Genomic DNA, 16,512 nt, shown 5'->3' on the forward strand with positions numbered 1-16,512 from the left:
GGACATAAAAGGAGCTACCATGGGCATTCCACAGGTAATGATGATGTCACCGGCTAATCTTTTAGCTAATCTTAAATGGTACTTCTGATACAAATGGGTATAACCAGATAATCCTTAACTTATGATTGTAGTTGGAACCGGAATTTTAGTCGAAAGTTATGACTTGTTGTAAATCAAGGCGTCCATGTAACTGGACCCAATTTTACAATTGTTTTTATGTTGTTCATTAAGTGAATCATACAATCACAAGTCCAAATCCATTCTCTGAATGGATGTTTTCTGTCACAATGTTTGGTCATGTGATCATATAATGCTGCAACCAGTCATAAATGTGAGCTGGTTGCCAAGTGTCTAAAATATGGTCATATGACTATGGGGGGGGGGGAAATGACATTTTACAACGGCCAAATGCTTTATGGGCTGTAAAGCACCTTTTTCCAAGGTCATTGTAATTCCAAAGAGCTGTTGAATAACCAGACACAGAGGTTGTATTCAGCCAGTTCTGACTGGTTCTGACAAACCGGTTGTGGAAATTTTGAGTAGTTTGGAGAACCGGCAAATGCCACCTCTGGCTGGCCCTGCCCCCATCTATTTGCTGTCTCCCAAATCCCTGCTGATTGTAGTCCCAGCTGATCGGCTGGGTCTTCTTATGTTGCCCTGGACAGGAGAACAGAGCTGGAAAGATGGTTAGTGAGGTGGGGAGGGAATGGGGATTTTATAGTATCCTTCCCCCAGGAGTGGGGAGGGAATGGGGATTTTGCAGTATTCTTCTGCTGCCATGCCCACCAAGCCAAGCCACACCCTCAGAGCCTGTAGTAAACATTTTTTTGAATCCCACCACTGACAGATGTAAGTCAAAGACTATCTATATCTTCCAAATGTGTTTCACAACTTTATCCATTCTGAATGTAGGATAGAAAATAATAAGGGTTGTAGTTAATGGTGGGATACAGCCAGTTTGCACCACTTGGGGAGAACCGGTTGTTAACCTTCTGTGCAGTTTGGTGAACTGGTTGTTGAAAGAAATCACTAGGGCAGAGAACCAGTGGTTAAATTATTTGAATCCCACCACTGTAGTCCAACATATCTGGAAAATACCATTGTCCAATCCACACTGTAAAGCAAGTTCATGGAAATGAGAACTAAGCAGTCTTTGTGTATCTTCGTAGCACGTTTTGAAATAAATAAACTTTGTAGGAGGAATTTCCAACTATTATCATGAGTATAGAGTTCATGAGTATAGATTATTTTGGAATGATTTAAAATTCTTCTTTCCAGGTTTCTTACGACGATAGCATGAATGGAAAAGCCAGTATTAGAAAATAATCCACACATTAATTTGATTAAAAAGAAATTTGATTTTGAGATTAAAAATTGCCATTTCTGCAGGTATAAAATCATTAAAAAGGTGAAATTTTAGGATTGGTTGAAAGGTATTCAAATGCAAAATTTTGTCTACATCATCACATGTGTCTCTGTGCTCTAGTTATAAAGGCAAAACTCTCCAAAAGGGATCATAAGCATGTTGTAACTCCCTCCCCATGCCCCCACCCTTTTTTTGGCAGCCATTAGTAAACTGTACTGACTTGCTGCATCCTATTAACCTCTGAAAAACTGCCAGGAAATTTTGCTTTTTTTGGAGGCAAAATTCCCTAAACCTGTATACGGCAGTGCTTAGTCACCATTCCAAATAGCTGGCTGGAAACAAAAAAATGTCTCTCTCAAAGACTTATCATTTCCTCCAGCACACGAGAGAGAGAGAGAGAGAGAGAACACAAGACCAAAAAAGGAATAAGCATCAGAATGTAGCAAGGCAGATACTATGGAGAGGAAAGCAGAAAAGCAGAAGAGATGGAAATGAAATACAGCATCATCCTGAGACTTAGAGATATTGGTGTGGGTCTATAGGAAAAAAAGAGAAGATCATTCAGGTTTTGAATGATATTTTTCCAAAAAAAATAGACTTACACTAAAATAGGTTTTGAATCACCATATTTAGTTTTTAAAGAAATAAACATCTTGGTACATTTCGTAGATTCACTTGAGCACTAGGAACTGAGGGAGCTCAAAGCATGGAAAATGAGCCAGACTGAATTGAAGTGGGGACATTCCTTCTTTCCCCACACTGATCCCTCCAGGCAAAATTGCAGCATCTTGATCAAGATTTCTGCTAGGGGATAGGAAGAGGCAGAGTCTACTCTTATCTTTTCTCATCAATTCATGTAGACAATGGTTGTGGGTGTGAACCGAGCGTGAACTCTATCCTAGCCATATTTGTGACTGTTCAGCAAAGGTTGGGCAACCACCTGGCACTCCTTCACTCAGAAAAGATTATTATTCTACTCTACCCGAGGATAGGTAGTCCTTGACTTACAACAGTTCATTTAGCGACCGTTTCAATTTACAACAGCACTTAAAAAAAGTAACATGACCATTTTTCAACATTTTGACCCTTATAGCAACCTCTTCATCAAAATTCAGGGGTTTGTGCAACTGACTCACATTTATGACAATTGCAGTGTCCCGGGGTCACGTGATCACCTTTTGCAACCTTCTGACAAGCAAAGTCAATGGGGAAGCCAGATTCACTTTACAACATGTCACTAACTTAACAGCTGCAGTGATTCACTTAACAATTATGGTGAGAAAGGCCATAAAATGTGGCAAAATTCACTTAACAATCGTCTTGCTTAGCATCAGAAAATTTGGGCTCAATTGTGGTCATAAGTTGAGGATGACCTGTATTGGGATGTTGACTGCCTGTCCCTTCTTAAAGGGCAGAGCTTTCTATTTTATGAGTGGCCTCCAAGGATTGTTAACCCATAGGCTAGGGCCGTGATAGCAAACCTATGGCATGCTCTCTGTGGGTATGCGTGCCATTGCCAACTGCTCTTCCAGGTTCCGTTGTGCGCATGCCCGCCAGACCAGCTGCTCTCTTTCAGATTCTATCCCATGCATGCACGCTGGCCAGGTGATCTTCATGTGAAGACCAGCTATCCCAGCATGCATGTGCACGCTGGAACACGAAAGAGCAGCTGGCCACTGCGTGCATGTGCACCATTTTCTGGGTTTCGGTGCTCCAGTTTTGGCACTCAGTGCTGAAAAGGTTAACCGTCACTGGGCTAGGGAATTGCAATAGATCTCAGAAGAGAGCAGTGGGAATTCAAGTCTATATTATTGTCAAGAAAACTATATGGACCTGCCCATAAAGCATCAGGAGTCAGGTTTAAGTTGAAAATAACTTTAGGATAAAGAACGAGAATTCTGGACATGGGCCATATATTGCTCCTGAAGAATTCTATTAAAGAATATATTAAATACACATCTTTACATAAATTATGGACATGTTTACAAAGATCCTTCATTTTGAGAGTGTTTATGGTCTCCTGACTGGAAAAATGACATTTGATATGGCTAGGAGTGATTGCAACCTAGTGTTTGGTTTCTTTTATTTTTAATAGAAATTTTATTAAACATTATGATTGAAAGCATAACAATGAATTCAAACTAAAAGAATGAAAAGAAAAAAACTGCACATAATAAAAATAGAAAAGAAAAAAGACTGTAGTAAAGAAAAAAAAGAAAAGAAATACATAAAATGACTTCTTCATTACATCAGTGTAAACAGCTGACCATGGGGTGCTGCAATAGCTGCAACTTTGGACATTGTTCATGTCCATTTTTAGTGCCACTGTAATTTCAAGCAGTCATTGAATGAATGGTTGTAAATTGAGGATTATCTGTAATCACAGTATCTCATATACAGAATTATATACGGTAGATCATAAGAATGATCTTGCCTTGCCCTTGAAATCTTTCTATGTTTTTTCCCCACCAATTCTTCGGTCTTTTTTTCTCATGAAAGGAACTCCCTTAAAGCGGAAAAGATGAAATGTGCTACAGTGCTTCTCTGACTGATTGCTGTCAGAACTGGACTTCTGGATACAATCCTGGAAATGTGATGGATGAAGTAAGATTTAACCCAGAACCCTTTTAACGTATAGCCAAGTTTCTGCTAACTGTAACTCTACTGCATCAGCTTTTCTTTCCACACAAGATATACAATTTTATTTTTTTTGTATAAACATATTTTGACATTTGAAGTTTATGAGTGAGATGGATGGTCTCTAAATTTGATAAATAAAAGTACGTTTGAGTGATTCCATGCACAAAAGTTTTAACTGGATTACTGTGTTTTATTCTAGACTGTTTATCATGGCAAATAGTAGCCAAATACTACTAAAGCAATTTTTCCAATTTCTGAGTTCTTGCATCTATTCATATCACTGTTTTATGGTCTTTTTGTGGGGAAGTGTGGTAAAGAGAACTTGTGAACAATCTTAGTTCTCACCTTGATCTGGGGAGGGGTTGTAAAATTGATTCCATGTATCAATTCCTTTTTTTTTTTTTTGTCATGGCTGTTGGCTCTGTTGTCTTCAATCTGTAATTGCTTCTCTGGTTTCCTACAAAATTTCAGAGCTCCGGAACTGAGAGAAAGTCATCTCACCTGAGTGGCAGTTTGGAGCCTTCAAATAGACACTAGGTTCACTCATTTCCTCTCTTAATCACTTCTGGAAATGGCTTGTTAACTGCTTTATAGACATTAAGAAGCCTCAGAAGGACAAGTTTCATTATACTGGGTTATTTTCCTTCAAGCTTCAGTGAAAGAAGCTCCATGTAAGTTTAAGGACTTAAGGAAAAAATATCCGGTACTCAGTAATAAGCAGCAAAAGGTTGATTAGAACATTGATTTTGGAAAGTTACAAATAGACTAAGGAGTCAAATGGACTGAAGATAAGATTTTGAAACTATTTACATCTAAGAATAAGAATATCTTTCCATTGGAAATTGTGGAGATTTGAAGGCTAATCACTAGAAGCAACCAGAAAGAACTAAAGAGTGTAATAAAGGAGAAGAAAACTATTAATACAGAATGGAGAAAAATATTTTAACTCTGAAAAAATTCAAAGATAGTTGGGAACACTGTACTCAGAACTTTCTTTTAAGAGAGAGGTGTCAGACTCAAGGCCTGGAGGCCAGATTCGGCCCATGGAGTGCTTAGATGTAGCCTGCAGGGCCACCATGGAAACAGCAAAGGACAGCCCATAGTGCCTCTGCCAGCTCCGTTTTTACTGGCAGAAGATTGCAGGGGAAGGTGCAGCCAAAAATGGAGCTTGAAGGGGCTGTGGCCCTCCCAAGTTCCTTTTTCACTGGCAAAGAGTTGCAGGAAGCCGTTGCAGCCAAAAATGGAGCTCAGGAACCTGTTTTCACTAGCAGAGCACTTGGACCACCACGGGTGCCCCCGACACAAGGGATGTCCTGCTGGCCATACCCACCCTGGCCCCCCAAAGTCAAACACAATCAAAATGTGGCCCTCAGTAAAATTGAGTTTGACACCCCTGTGTTAAGATCATCTGCTCCTGTAAAATGGGTGTTAAAAAGGAGATAGAAGAGGATACAACTGAGAATCAGATTGTTTTGGATATGGATTTAAAAATGAGTATGTAGATTTCAACACAGAAGATTTGCTTGCACATATTTTTTATTTTGCACTTACAAAAGTGATGCATCATACTTAATGAAGGGATTCCTGGGAATAGATAAAGAAAAAATGAAAACAATTTAACTTTTGGGACATTGCTTAAAAGGAATAAACATCAAAGGCAAAAAGAAGGAATATGAAGTAGTCTTATTCAATCATTATTAATTTTTCCCTAGTATCATTTAATGAGCTAGTCTTAACAGTGACTGAATGACAAGGCTTTAAAGATTTGTTTATAGACAAGATATGAGAAGAAAAGATTTTTGTTGCTGTATTTTTACAGAAAATGATAAACTACGGTGTTGAAACTAAAAAAAGGGTTAATCATGCAAAGGAGTTTCTGAGAGGAGATGAAGAGAACATGATAAGAAGTTAACTTGTGGGATACTATATGAACGGCTATTAAAGATTGAGATTTTCAATATGTTGTTTCTAATGGCTCTAATGCAATTTTTCTTGATTAAGTTTGAATAAAGTTTTAAAGACTTATTTATAGATATGAGATAAGATATGGAAAGAATGGATTTTCTCTTGTTCTAGAGAAAATGATAAGTTACTATGTAAAATATAGGAATATGAAATTGATTTACAGATCTTTACATGTATGTTTGTGTACATGTACTGTATATGTGTGTTTGTATGTGTGCGATTCTTTCAAGGGACTTTTAGTGATTAAGATTGATTGATGAGGACTCATTTGTTAATAGATAAAAGACAAGATATGGGATGAAGACAACTTTGGCTGAAAGGTAATAAGTTACTGAAATTGTTTGTGAATGACTGAAGGGAGAAGTCGTTTCTTAAATATCTGTTTTCTTTATATTTTTCCCTTTCCTTTTTTTCCTCTCCACACGTTTTAGTTTTCTATTTTAAATTTAATAAAAAATATTGCCATAGTTTGTACATACGTGTATTTAATAAAACCACAATTACTGTATATGAATCTAAACTTCACACGCCGATAGACCTTTTTAATATGAATCTTAGTAATTGGATTCACATAGCACCTTAATCCCCAAATCAAGCAAACCACATTTCAGTTTAGCATGATCTGTGAATCCAATCACCAAGAGTGTTTCTGCAGAATTATTTGCAAATATGTTTTTCAGGACACTTAATTCTAATTATAAATATGTTATTTTTACATAGGGGAGAGATTGTTATGATTGGTGATCAAAACACTAAACATATTGATTGATTGACAAGAAAAATAAAATCACAAATGCTAGAATATCCTATAAAGCAGTGGTTGTCAACCTTCCCAATGCCACGACCCTTTAATACAGTTCCTCATGTTGTGGTGACCCCCAACCATAAAATTGGTGTCTCGGTTGCTAAGACCATCGGAAATATGTGTTTTCCGATGGTCTTAGGCGACCCCTGTGAAAGGGGTCCCGACCCTCAGGTTGAGAACCACTGCTATAGAGAAACACACTAAGAGAACTTCTGAGGAAATCTTCTGACATTAGTGGTTCAAGCATTTCTAAAATTGCTATCTCATTATTTTGTAAAGCATAGTTTTTCAAACATTAGACTGCTGTTTCCTTTACATTTTTAGGTCTCAATTGCAAAAATGCCTTAGCATATCAGACAAGTTTCAGGGAACTACAGGAGAATTACAAATGGAAAAACAACATGGTCAACTTCCTCTGTAAAATCCTGTGAGCAAGAGCAGACAATTACACAGGAAAATTATCATCTGGAAACACTTTTGTGCAACTGAACATTGCAAACAAAGCTATTCAGAGTTAAATAGCCCATTTCTTGTCTGCCACGGAGGAACATGCTTGCAAGGAAATAGAGTGTTCCCAGATATCTCATGAAATCCAGAATTCATTGTCAGATCTTGTTCTTATGACTTAGTCTGTTCAGATCAATTGTAGTTGGAAAGCTTTCCAGGAGAAAATTTATTTTTCTGTGGTCTCTGTCCTAGTATGAGCATGGCCTTTGGAAAAAGAGGTAATTCCCCATTGTTTATCATTTTAATAGGCCTTCTTCAGAAACCAGATTTGTTCCCAGAATTCAAAATTTAGACTGGGATCTTGTAAATTAAATTATCCCATTGTTATCCCCATATTTATTATTATTGTTGCTGTTGTTTTTAATTCTAACATTTGAGAAAATGTGCATTGTAAAATGAAAAAGAGAGCAGAAAATCCTGTTCATCTGCTCATTCTTCCTTTCAAATGTTGACAATAATATTTTTCATTGGAGTGATTCTATTAGGAAAAAATATGGAAACAAGGAAGAATCCAAGTCTGAAATAAGGCAGGAGGATAGAGGACACAATGAAGGGAAAAATCTCATTTGTTAAATTAAAAGAACATGTTAGGAAATTGCTTGGCTAATAGATTTTGCACTTGAAGGGCCTCGTTTTTGGCAAGAAGCAGGAGATGCCTCTGTTAATTATTACATCTCTTCAGTGAACTGTGTCTCAGGGCTCAGCCAGAAGAATATTGCCATTTTTGGAAGCTTTCTCAGAGGTAAAACAATTCTGTAGCCATAGCTGCTGTCTAAGAAGATGAGAAACTGAAGCAGCTGGAGGGGTAGGCAGAACTGTTGATGTATTGGCCTGAGCTAGTCAATTTTTGCTTAAAAAAAAGAACTTCTCCAATGTGTTGTATAGAAAACTGGCAAGTAATTCTGGCATTAAGCCTTGTGGTCCAGCCATCACAAACCCACAAATATCTCCTCATGGGAACAACAGCCGGGATGTCTCACAAGCTCTATTAAACCCAAGAGTTGCTCAAATTCAAATTTATTTATTACAGCCCTGAATAATAAATATTAAATTATCTAGGACTGTAATAAATAAATTTGAAATTATTCAGGATATTGAATTTTCAAAATACCATATACTTCTATATATGGCATATGTATGTGTTTATGAGAAAAACAATACTCATTATAGAGTCTAATAATAATTGAAAATACAGAAACTAAAATAAATCCAAATAAAATACTATTATAAGAAGTTCTAATCCTAAATAATGTTATGGCATATCATACAAATGGTAGCATAGAACTGGGTGATGTGAGAGGATCAGTGACGTGCAGTCAGGGGAGGCACAGCCTCACTACTGTCAACATGAAAAGAAAAAAAATGTAAAAGGAAAAAGCTAGTTGCTGCCTCACCGTGGATGACTCTGGTTAACTGTTTAAAAAGGCCTCTAAAAAAGTGTCCTCTACTATGAGGCAGGAGAATTGCATGCCTCATCTAGTCTGACTTTAGGCGTTTTATGATCACTCGAGCATAGTTAATCAAGGGTTACAAGCCTAAAAATTCCTGATGTTGGTGAGGCACGCAGTTCTCCTGCCTCATAGTAGAGAACGCTCGTTTGGGCGGGGCTTCTTCAGAGGATCCAAGCAAGAGCAGAGTTGAAATCCTCTCTGAAACAGCTGGAAAAGGTACGTGTGAGTTGGAGGGGGGGGAGGAATTCAAACTTCATCCTCCTGGTGCAGGGCTTTGGGCAAAGGCTGGAGGGAAGGACCCTGGCTCACTTGTGTAGTTTGATTGCAGGCAGAGCCATGTTGCCTTTTCAAACCTGTAATCAGTGAAGCTGGGCTGGATGCTTCCAGGGCTGGGGGAAAGTGTGTATAGTCCAATCCAACTTGTGTGTGTGTGTGTGTGTGTGTGTATTTAAGAGAGGGGGAGGAAGGGAGAGAGGGAGGAAGGAGGGGAAGGGAGAAGAAAAAGAAAAAGAAAGAAGGAAACTTCTTTTGCAAAGGAGAAAAACAAAGCTGTCGCTTTAAATCGGAACTGAGCATGCCTGGCTTTGGAATTCTGGGAGAGGATATTTTTGAATCGTCTGAGAGTAAGAGCATTAAATCACACTCCCTACCTGGAAATCTCTTTGAAATAGGATACATTAGGACCTGTGTAGAGTTATATAGGTAACAGTTATATAGGTAACCGTTTAGAGATGGTCTAGAGATTCTATTGAACTATTACCACACGAACATAATCAAAGATGCACAGGAATACCCTTAAAACATCCAAGGACTGTTAAATGCATTATACTTTGCTAAAATGCTAGCCTTATAAAATTTTAAAATTGGAAAGGATGATGAACAAGTAGCTAGAAAGGACCCTTTGGAAGCAAATAATAAATATTGGGGTGTGATACTTTACTTAGGCCTGTTTGGAGATCTGTATCTCAGATTCGTTGCCTAAGGGCAGTCCTAGCATTATTAAAGTCTAATGTACATAGACTTTTCATAAAGAAGTCCAGCAACCAAATTTTACTTAGGGCTTTTAAAGCCATAAATGTTTAAAATGATCACTAAATATTAAAGTGGCCAAACTTATATGGAATAAAATTTACTTTAGTCAGAAGTTAAGAAGAAGAAAGCATGCTCTGGTACCATTGACACTATGCCTGTTTCTAATTATTTGAATAATATTTGAAACCATCAAAATGGGTCCAATAAACATACTTTGAGTTGTTTCGATAATATTGAGTTTTGCAGGGCAACAAATTTGGGAGCTGTAGAGAAACTGTGGGATTCTCTTGGAAGACCTTGCAGGCTGCAAGAACATAATATCTTTTGAATGGTAAAATCTTACAATAGATGTACAGTAAAAAAAAAGAGCATTCCAGTGTAAGGAAGTATGAAATTGCACACCAAGGTACTTAAAGGTATGCATCTGTTCCATTGGAAATCCATTTATTTAGCATTCAAAGAGTTTATGATAAAGTCGGGCAAAAATGATGACTGGTTTTTAAATAATTTGTTAATACTTTTTGTACTCTGTAGAATAAAGCCAATGCTCTAATTGCTTTTCTTACTTCCACCTATGAAGTGGACATAATATTAGAATATTATTGGTATGCAGTAGTTGTAGGATGGCGGGCTGGAACAGTGAGTGCTTGAATTCTTTGATTTAGACATAAATTGAAGAGTAATAGGATTAATATACAACTTTGTGTAATACATCTTGGAACTGCTTATATAGATATCCTCATGGGACACATCTAATTTTCAGAGAAGTCTTGAAATAGAGTGACTAGATAAACACAAACAGCTTTTCACTTTTCAGAGTGTCCCACAGTCTCTTCTTTGGCATTAAATCAAAAGCTGATTTAAAACCAACAAGGGTGCCTTGATGGAGCACAGAATGCTTTTTTGCCAGGTGGTAAAGAACCAAAAAATGAATCCAACTTGATTTTAACAACAATATTTTATTTCATACCCAATCCATGAAATATAAAACTGAGGTAAACTTCTCAGTTTACTTCAGACTAATATTACAGAGGAACCTTCCCTCTACACTTTTTAGTTAATCCCTTGTATGCTGTATATACCTTCTCCCTTCAGTTTACTAATCCCTGACTATAGAAAGAATTCTTGACTTGTGAAAAATGTGTCTATGGATTATAAACAGGATTTTACAAGACTGCTTCTCACGCAGGTGGACAATCACCTCAAGGTTGCATACCTGGAATTAAATAGATTCTCTTCTTCAAGCAGTCAAGCAGCAGTTGGAATGGTGATAATAGTATATAATTTGAAGATGGTTGACGACTTCAATATGAGTGGTACCAATCCTCATCCTCACTTTGAGGAGGCATTGGATGGATAGAAATTATAGTATGTCTAAAAACTGAAGGATCCTCAAGGTAGGCCATTATAAAATAGGTGGCTGTGATGAAATAATATGATTATGTAAAAAACGCAACAATTTAGAAACAGAATATTCTGGAAAATCCTAACATTTTCTTTCCTTTCCTCTGGATCACACTGAACTGACTGTTCCTGGGGTTAATCCAGAGATTATTTAGAAATTTATCCTCTGAATTGCTACAGTATTTCAGACATGGTCTGACCTTTTCATATGGAACAATAGATCTGGATCATCATGAACCAATTTCATTGATTTCCAGAAAACATCCAGTTCAATACCATAACAGTGTCTCTGGGCTCTTGATATGCACTCACACTCCTCTGATTGAAAAGAACTTCCAGGGGCATGTTTCTGAATAATATTTCTGAATAATATTCTGTTTCTGAATATTTATTTTTATAAATTTCTACTTGCACTCTATTTTAATAGAGTGCAAGTAGAAATTTATAAAAATAAAGGATTAACTGGATGTTTCCTATAAGGAAGGGACTATTGTTTCAAGATGTGTTGTTGTTTTTTATAATGAACTGAGTTAATGAGTTTCCCAAGAAACTGTGCTGTCAGGAAAAAAACAAATAAGAGAGAACTTCAGTATGAAAATGTTAAAATTATCATTTTAGGTTGCTGATAGGTTGATTTTAAACTATAGTGGTATATAATTTGTATATTTATTTATATATACACATATGTACAAAGTTAACTTTATTTATGTATATGAAGTTAAACCACCGAAATGCACATGCATACAGCACAAGAAACCAGTTTTAAAGTAAGAATTCCATTATATCAATGGCTATATATGTTTGCCTTACACATAGAATGTTGATGGCTTGGAACACAGCAGATACATTTTTGTTTAATTATTACATCTTTGTCTAAAGATGAAACAATGCATCTCTACATTTAACTTAACAAAAGTCCAAAGAAGAGTAGCTAATTCAGTGAAAGATGTAATAATTAAGCAAAAAAATGTGTCTGATGAGTCCCAAATCAGCAATCTTCTATATGTAAGGCAAACATATAGCCACTATGTTATTACATCACTCCTTCTAAATCTAAAGGAAGTTCCAAAAGACATCAGAGAGCCTGGTGAATATTGATTTGCTTGAGGTGGCATTCCTACTTCTAGGAAATAGCCAGTGATCATAGTCTGTAACAAAACGTGTGTATCACCAAAATGGATGGACATTCAAGCTGACCAATGATGGGTTCCTACTGGTTCAGACCAGTTTGGCTGAACCGGTAGTGGTTTGGTGGCCTGGGGTGCTTGACACAGGCCTGCCAAGCCATCGAACCGGTTCTCCAGGTGGCGCTATAGGTGGTACCATCTTGTTTTTCAGTTTTGCGCATGTGCGGAACAATTTTTATTGTACTAAGCATGTGCATGCAGCGCACGTGGCGTGCCCATGAGCAAACCAGCAGTAGTGGCTGCTGGAACCCACCCCCTGAAAGTGACATAAGGGAAGGTAGAAGAGTACTTTAACATTTCAGCAGGAAAATGCCCCTGGAAGTTCTTTGCAATCAGAGGAGTGTGAGTGCAGAGCAACAGCATCCATTTCTGCGTCCTTGTTCACTCCATCAATGGGGCAGCAGGACAGTAAAGATTTATTTATTTATTAAATTTATATGTTGCCTATCTCACTAGCCAGAGGATTAGTGGATTAGATGACAGATAGACATGGATAGAGATGTGCCTCAATATAACCATGCATGCTAGTTGTGCTGAGCATTTCGAGTAGAGATGGGGAATGATGGCCCCTTTATGACTTGTGGACTTCAACTCCCAGAATTCCCGAGCCACAATTCTGGGAGTTGAAGTCCACAAGGCATAAAAGAACCATCATTCCCCACCCTGATTTAGAGGATGCTGGAAAGAATCCAGGTAAAATTGGTACTTCAAAACAAAGGTGATGAGCTTCCAATTTTATTTCTTTTCCAACTAAACCCAAGAAAGAGATGAAATTTCTAAAACTGTTGGTGAGATGAATGTAATGCCTGATTTTCCAGTATCTTAGGACCCATAAGGTATAGACAGAGAATTAAGGTTTATTCTGAGTACCGTTTTTGTTTCTCATTCTGCTATTCTGTCTAAGAGATGGCTAATTGCAGGTCATATTTCCAGGCTGAGGAAACTCATGCACTATCTTGCTTTCATGATAGGCCAGGACAAGAAATAGACAGTGGGATAGTATTTTATTTTCCCATGTATAACAACAGAATTTTAAAAGCATGACAAAGGTTTTCTTTGTCTCATCTTACACTAAACAAAATCAAGGTGAGCTTCTTTTTCTCATTTGCTCTCATTTGGACTGAATCACTTTCCAAGGTCCCTTCAATGATTCTTTCATAACTTCTCCAAGTCACTTCTAAATTCCTTTACATATGCTCTTGGACATGATTCAGCTTGTAGCAAAAGCTTCAGATCTGCTGCAAGTCTGAGAGATGGTAGCCTGGACTGAGCCTTTGCCTGGAAAACTCCTATCTTTTAGCTAGACTTCTAATTAATGATGCCACATATTCCTCACTGCATATTTAGTTTATATATTGGCACCCTCCATCCACTTCCACATTTATTATTCAGAAACCCATAGTTTTAAGATTAAATTGCGAGGTTTCCAGGGTAGACAGCAGTACATTTCAAATTTATGGACTCTACCAATTGTACTTATTAGTATAAAATTACTGGGTCTTCTTCCTTTGTCAATATATCAGCAGGCACAGATACCGCTCTCTTTAGAAATCTCCATGTAATCTTGTCTTCAAGGAGTTTTGAAGATTTTCTAGAGTTATGGGACCATAGACTTTCTTTATTTGGATTATCATTTAGTAACTTATCAAGCCTTACACCAGGAGATAATCAGAAAATGCACATATTCACAGAAAGGAAAATTATATGGTAAATACCAAGGTTGCTTGATTACTTCTCAGTGATGAACAAACACTAAAAAATGCAATTTTTGCCTCCCAAATGATACCAAACAGCTCTTTGGGGTTCACTAGCATCATCTAAAATTGCCCATGTTTTCTGGCCTGCTCATAAAGAATGAATGCATTTTAGGGGTCATTGTGTACGATTCTTTTAATATCTCACTAGTGGGATATGCTTGCCAAGTGCTCTTCCAACTCTGTGTTCTGTACAATATCATTGCAATTTTATTCCATGGTGTTTAATCTTGAGTCAAAAACAAAAATAAAGCTACTTGGTGAAGCAACTTACAATTATTCAAGCAATAAAGAAACTTTCAGTGAGAAGACATGTTTTTTAAATAGAATCAAAAGGCTCTAGAAAAATGGGTAGAGGGGCATTTTACTTCTCTTTTAAAATCTTCTCCTATTCCTGGCAGATTGGAGCCAAAAGGCCTTGCTTCTTGGGATTTAACAGCCATGGAAAAGCATTCTTTAAATACTTCAAGAGGACTCCATTGTTAATTGGATTTTCATGATTTAAAACATATTCTTCAGATTATTTTTTACATGAAACCTTTCACCCTCCTTTACCATGTATTTCTAAGAGTTACTCAACCATAATCCTTTTACTGCAAACTACAAGAGAGTTGCAACTAATTTGTTATATTTTTTCCAGTGTAGACTTTCTGTAATATTCTGTCAATACTGCAGCTTGTTAAATTGACACGGTGTAAGGAAAAGGAAGAAAAATCTGAATGCTTGGGTGATTTGAAAATTTGTTTGTGAAATACTTTAATCAAAAGAGCAAGAAGATTGGTAAGTGGAACAAAGACCAGGAATTTCTGTACACAAGCACACAAATATATGAATATACAGTAAGCATGGCTGAAATAATATTTTACTGTTTTAGCTGAAAAATAATGACAGATGCTGGTAAAATGGTACAATATAGAAACACTAGCTAATGACCGGTGGTGGAAGGTCACTATATATAACAACTGAGCTTATTAATGGAAAGGAAAATGACTAGGCTCTACATGTGAATTTATTTATTTATCAAATTTATGTAGCTATCCATCTCACAAGTATAGTCTAAGTGATCCACATTAATCAAAACAATTAGAATGCATCTTGAAATCAGCAAAAAAACAAGAAACATGCATACAATATCTTGTTTTAATGCATGCATTAAAAATTCAAATATAATAAAACCATCTCATGGGGTCCCTTTTCCCAAAAGGATCCTAAAGTCCCCGGGAAAAACCACATCTTAACACAAATCTAATTTGACCTTGAGGGCGAGTGATGTCCCAAACTATGAGTGCCATGTCAGAAAAGGCATGCATCCCAAGTCCCATCAAATGGAATTCCTTAGCAGATAGGACATGTAACATCCTCTTTCCACCTAACCCAATGGGATTGGTATATATAATCAGGAAGAAGCTGTCCCTCAAATATGTTGGCTCTGGGGTGTTGTAGAGCTTTAAATGTCAAAAACAGCACCTTGAATTGCACTCAATAGCAAACTGGCAACCAATGCAGTTCACAGATATATGCCACTTTAGGGGCACCCATAACTGTCTGCTCTGCTGCATTTTGTACCAGTTGAACCTTACAGATACTCTTCAAGGGCAACCCCATTTAGAGTGCATTACAATAGTCCATTCAAGTAGTGACCTGGGCATGAATAAGTATTAGCAAACACTACTATTTATGGCTGATTCAGAACCAATATTGATGAAATACATTCTTCCACAAACTCTACAAGCATCTGAAATAAAAGCTTTCTGAGATGTTAGTTTCTTGTCGTTAGAAATACTGTCAAAGGCCTTATATGGTAACTCTCCAACAGCATTTGAATGTTTTAATCTGCCCAATGCTTTTATCTGGCTTCTCTTTCCTGTGGGTTTATCTGTTACTCTGTTTCTTAAATATACAATTAGCTACACAGTTGGTCAGCAGATTGCACTACAGGTGGTTGAATCTGGGCATGCTTCCATACAAGGTTTTTATTGTGCAACAACCTGCCTGAAACTCATACTTTTATCAGAGGTCTAGATGGTGCAATATTGCACCAGTAACTCTCATATTTCCCCACTCTTTCTTTGGCTCTTTTTCCTCATAAAAGAATCTAAGGCAAAGGCAATAGGACAGCATTCTTCAAACTTGGCTACACCCTTCTTTGTTACTGGTAGCATCAAAACATCTAGGATGGAAATCAAAGCCCTTGTGTCTGTTTTCCTCTGTGTACAAAAAAAAAAAAAACAAGCAAACTTGCATTTCAAGTGTCCTTTAAGTATATCATGACTGTTCTATTCTTTTTGTAGTTACAGTTAACCTGTTCTAATAAACGCTGTTAAAGTTGCCTCAGACTGAGTCCTGCCTCATCCTTCGGCTACTTTACAATGACAAGCGGTTATTATGCTATAGTATAGAT

At 37.1% G+C, this 16,512-nt stretch overlaps 1 protein-coding gene across 2 annotated transcripts in view; it reads right to left on the reverse strand.

Annotated features, from left to right (window-relative positions):
• The window catches only part of ITGB3 (integrin subunit beta 3), a 78,723-nt gene that overhangs the window by 47,641 nt on the left and 14,570 nt on the right, over positions 1-16,512 (reverse strand). The window lies entirely within an intron of this gene.

The sequence above is a fragment of the Natrix helvetica genome, assembly GCF_964273705.1.
Source record: "Natrix helvetica genome assembly, chromosome: Z".
Taxonomy (NCBI): domain Eukaryota; kingdom Metazoa; phylum Chordata; class Lepidosauria; order Squamata; family Natricidae; genus Natrix; species Natrix helvetica.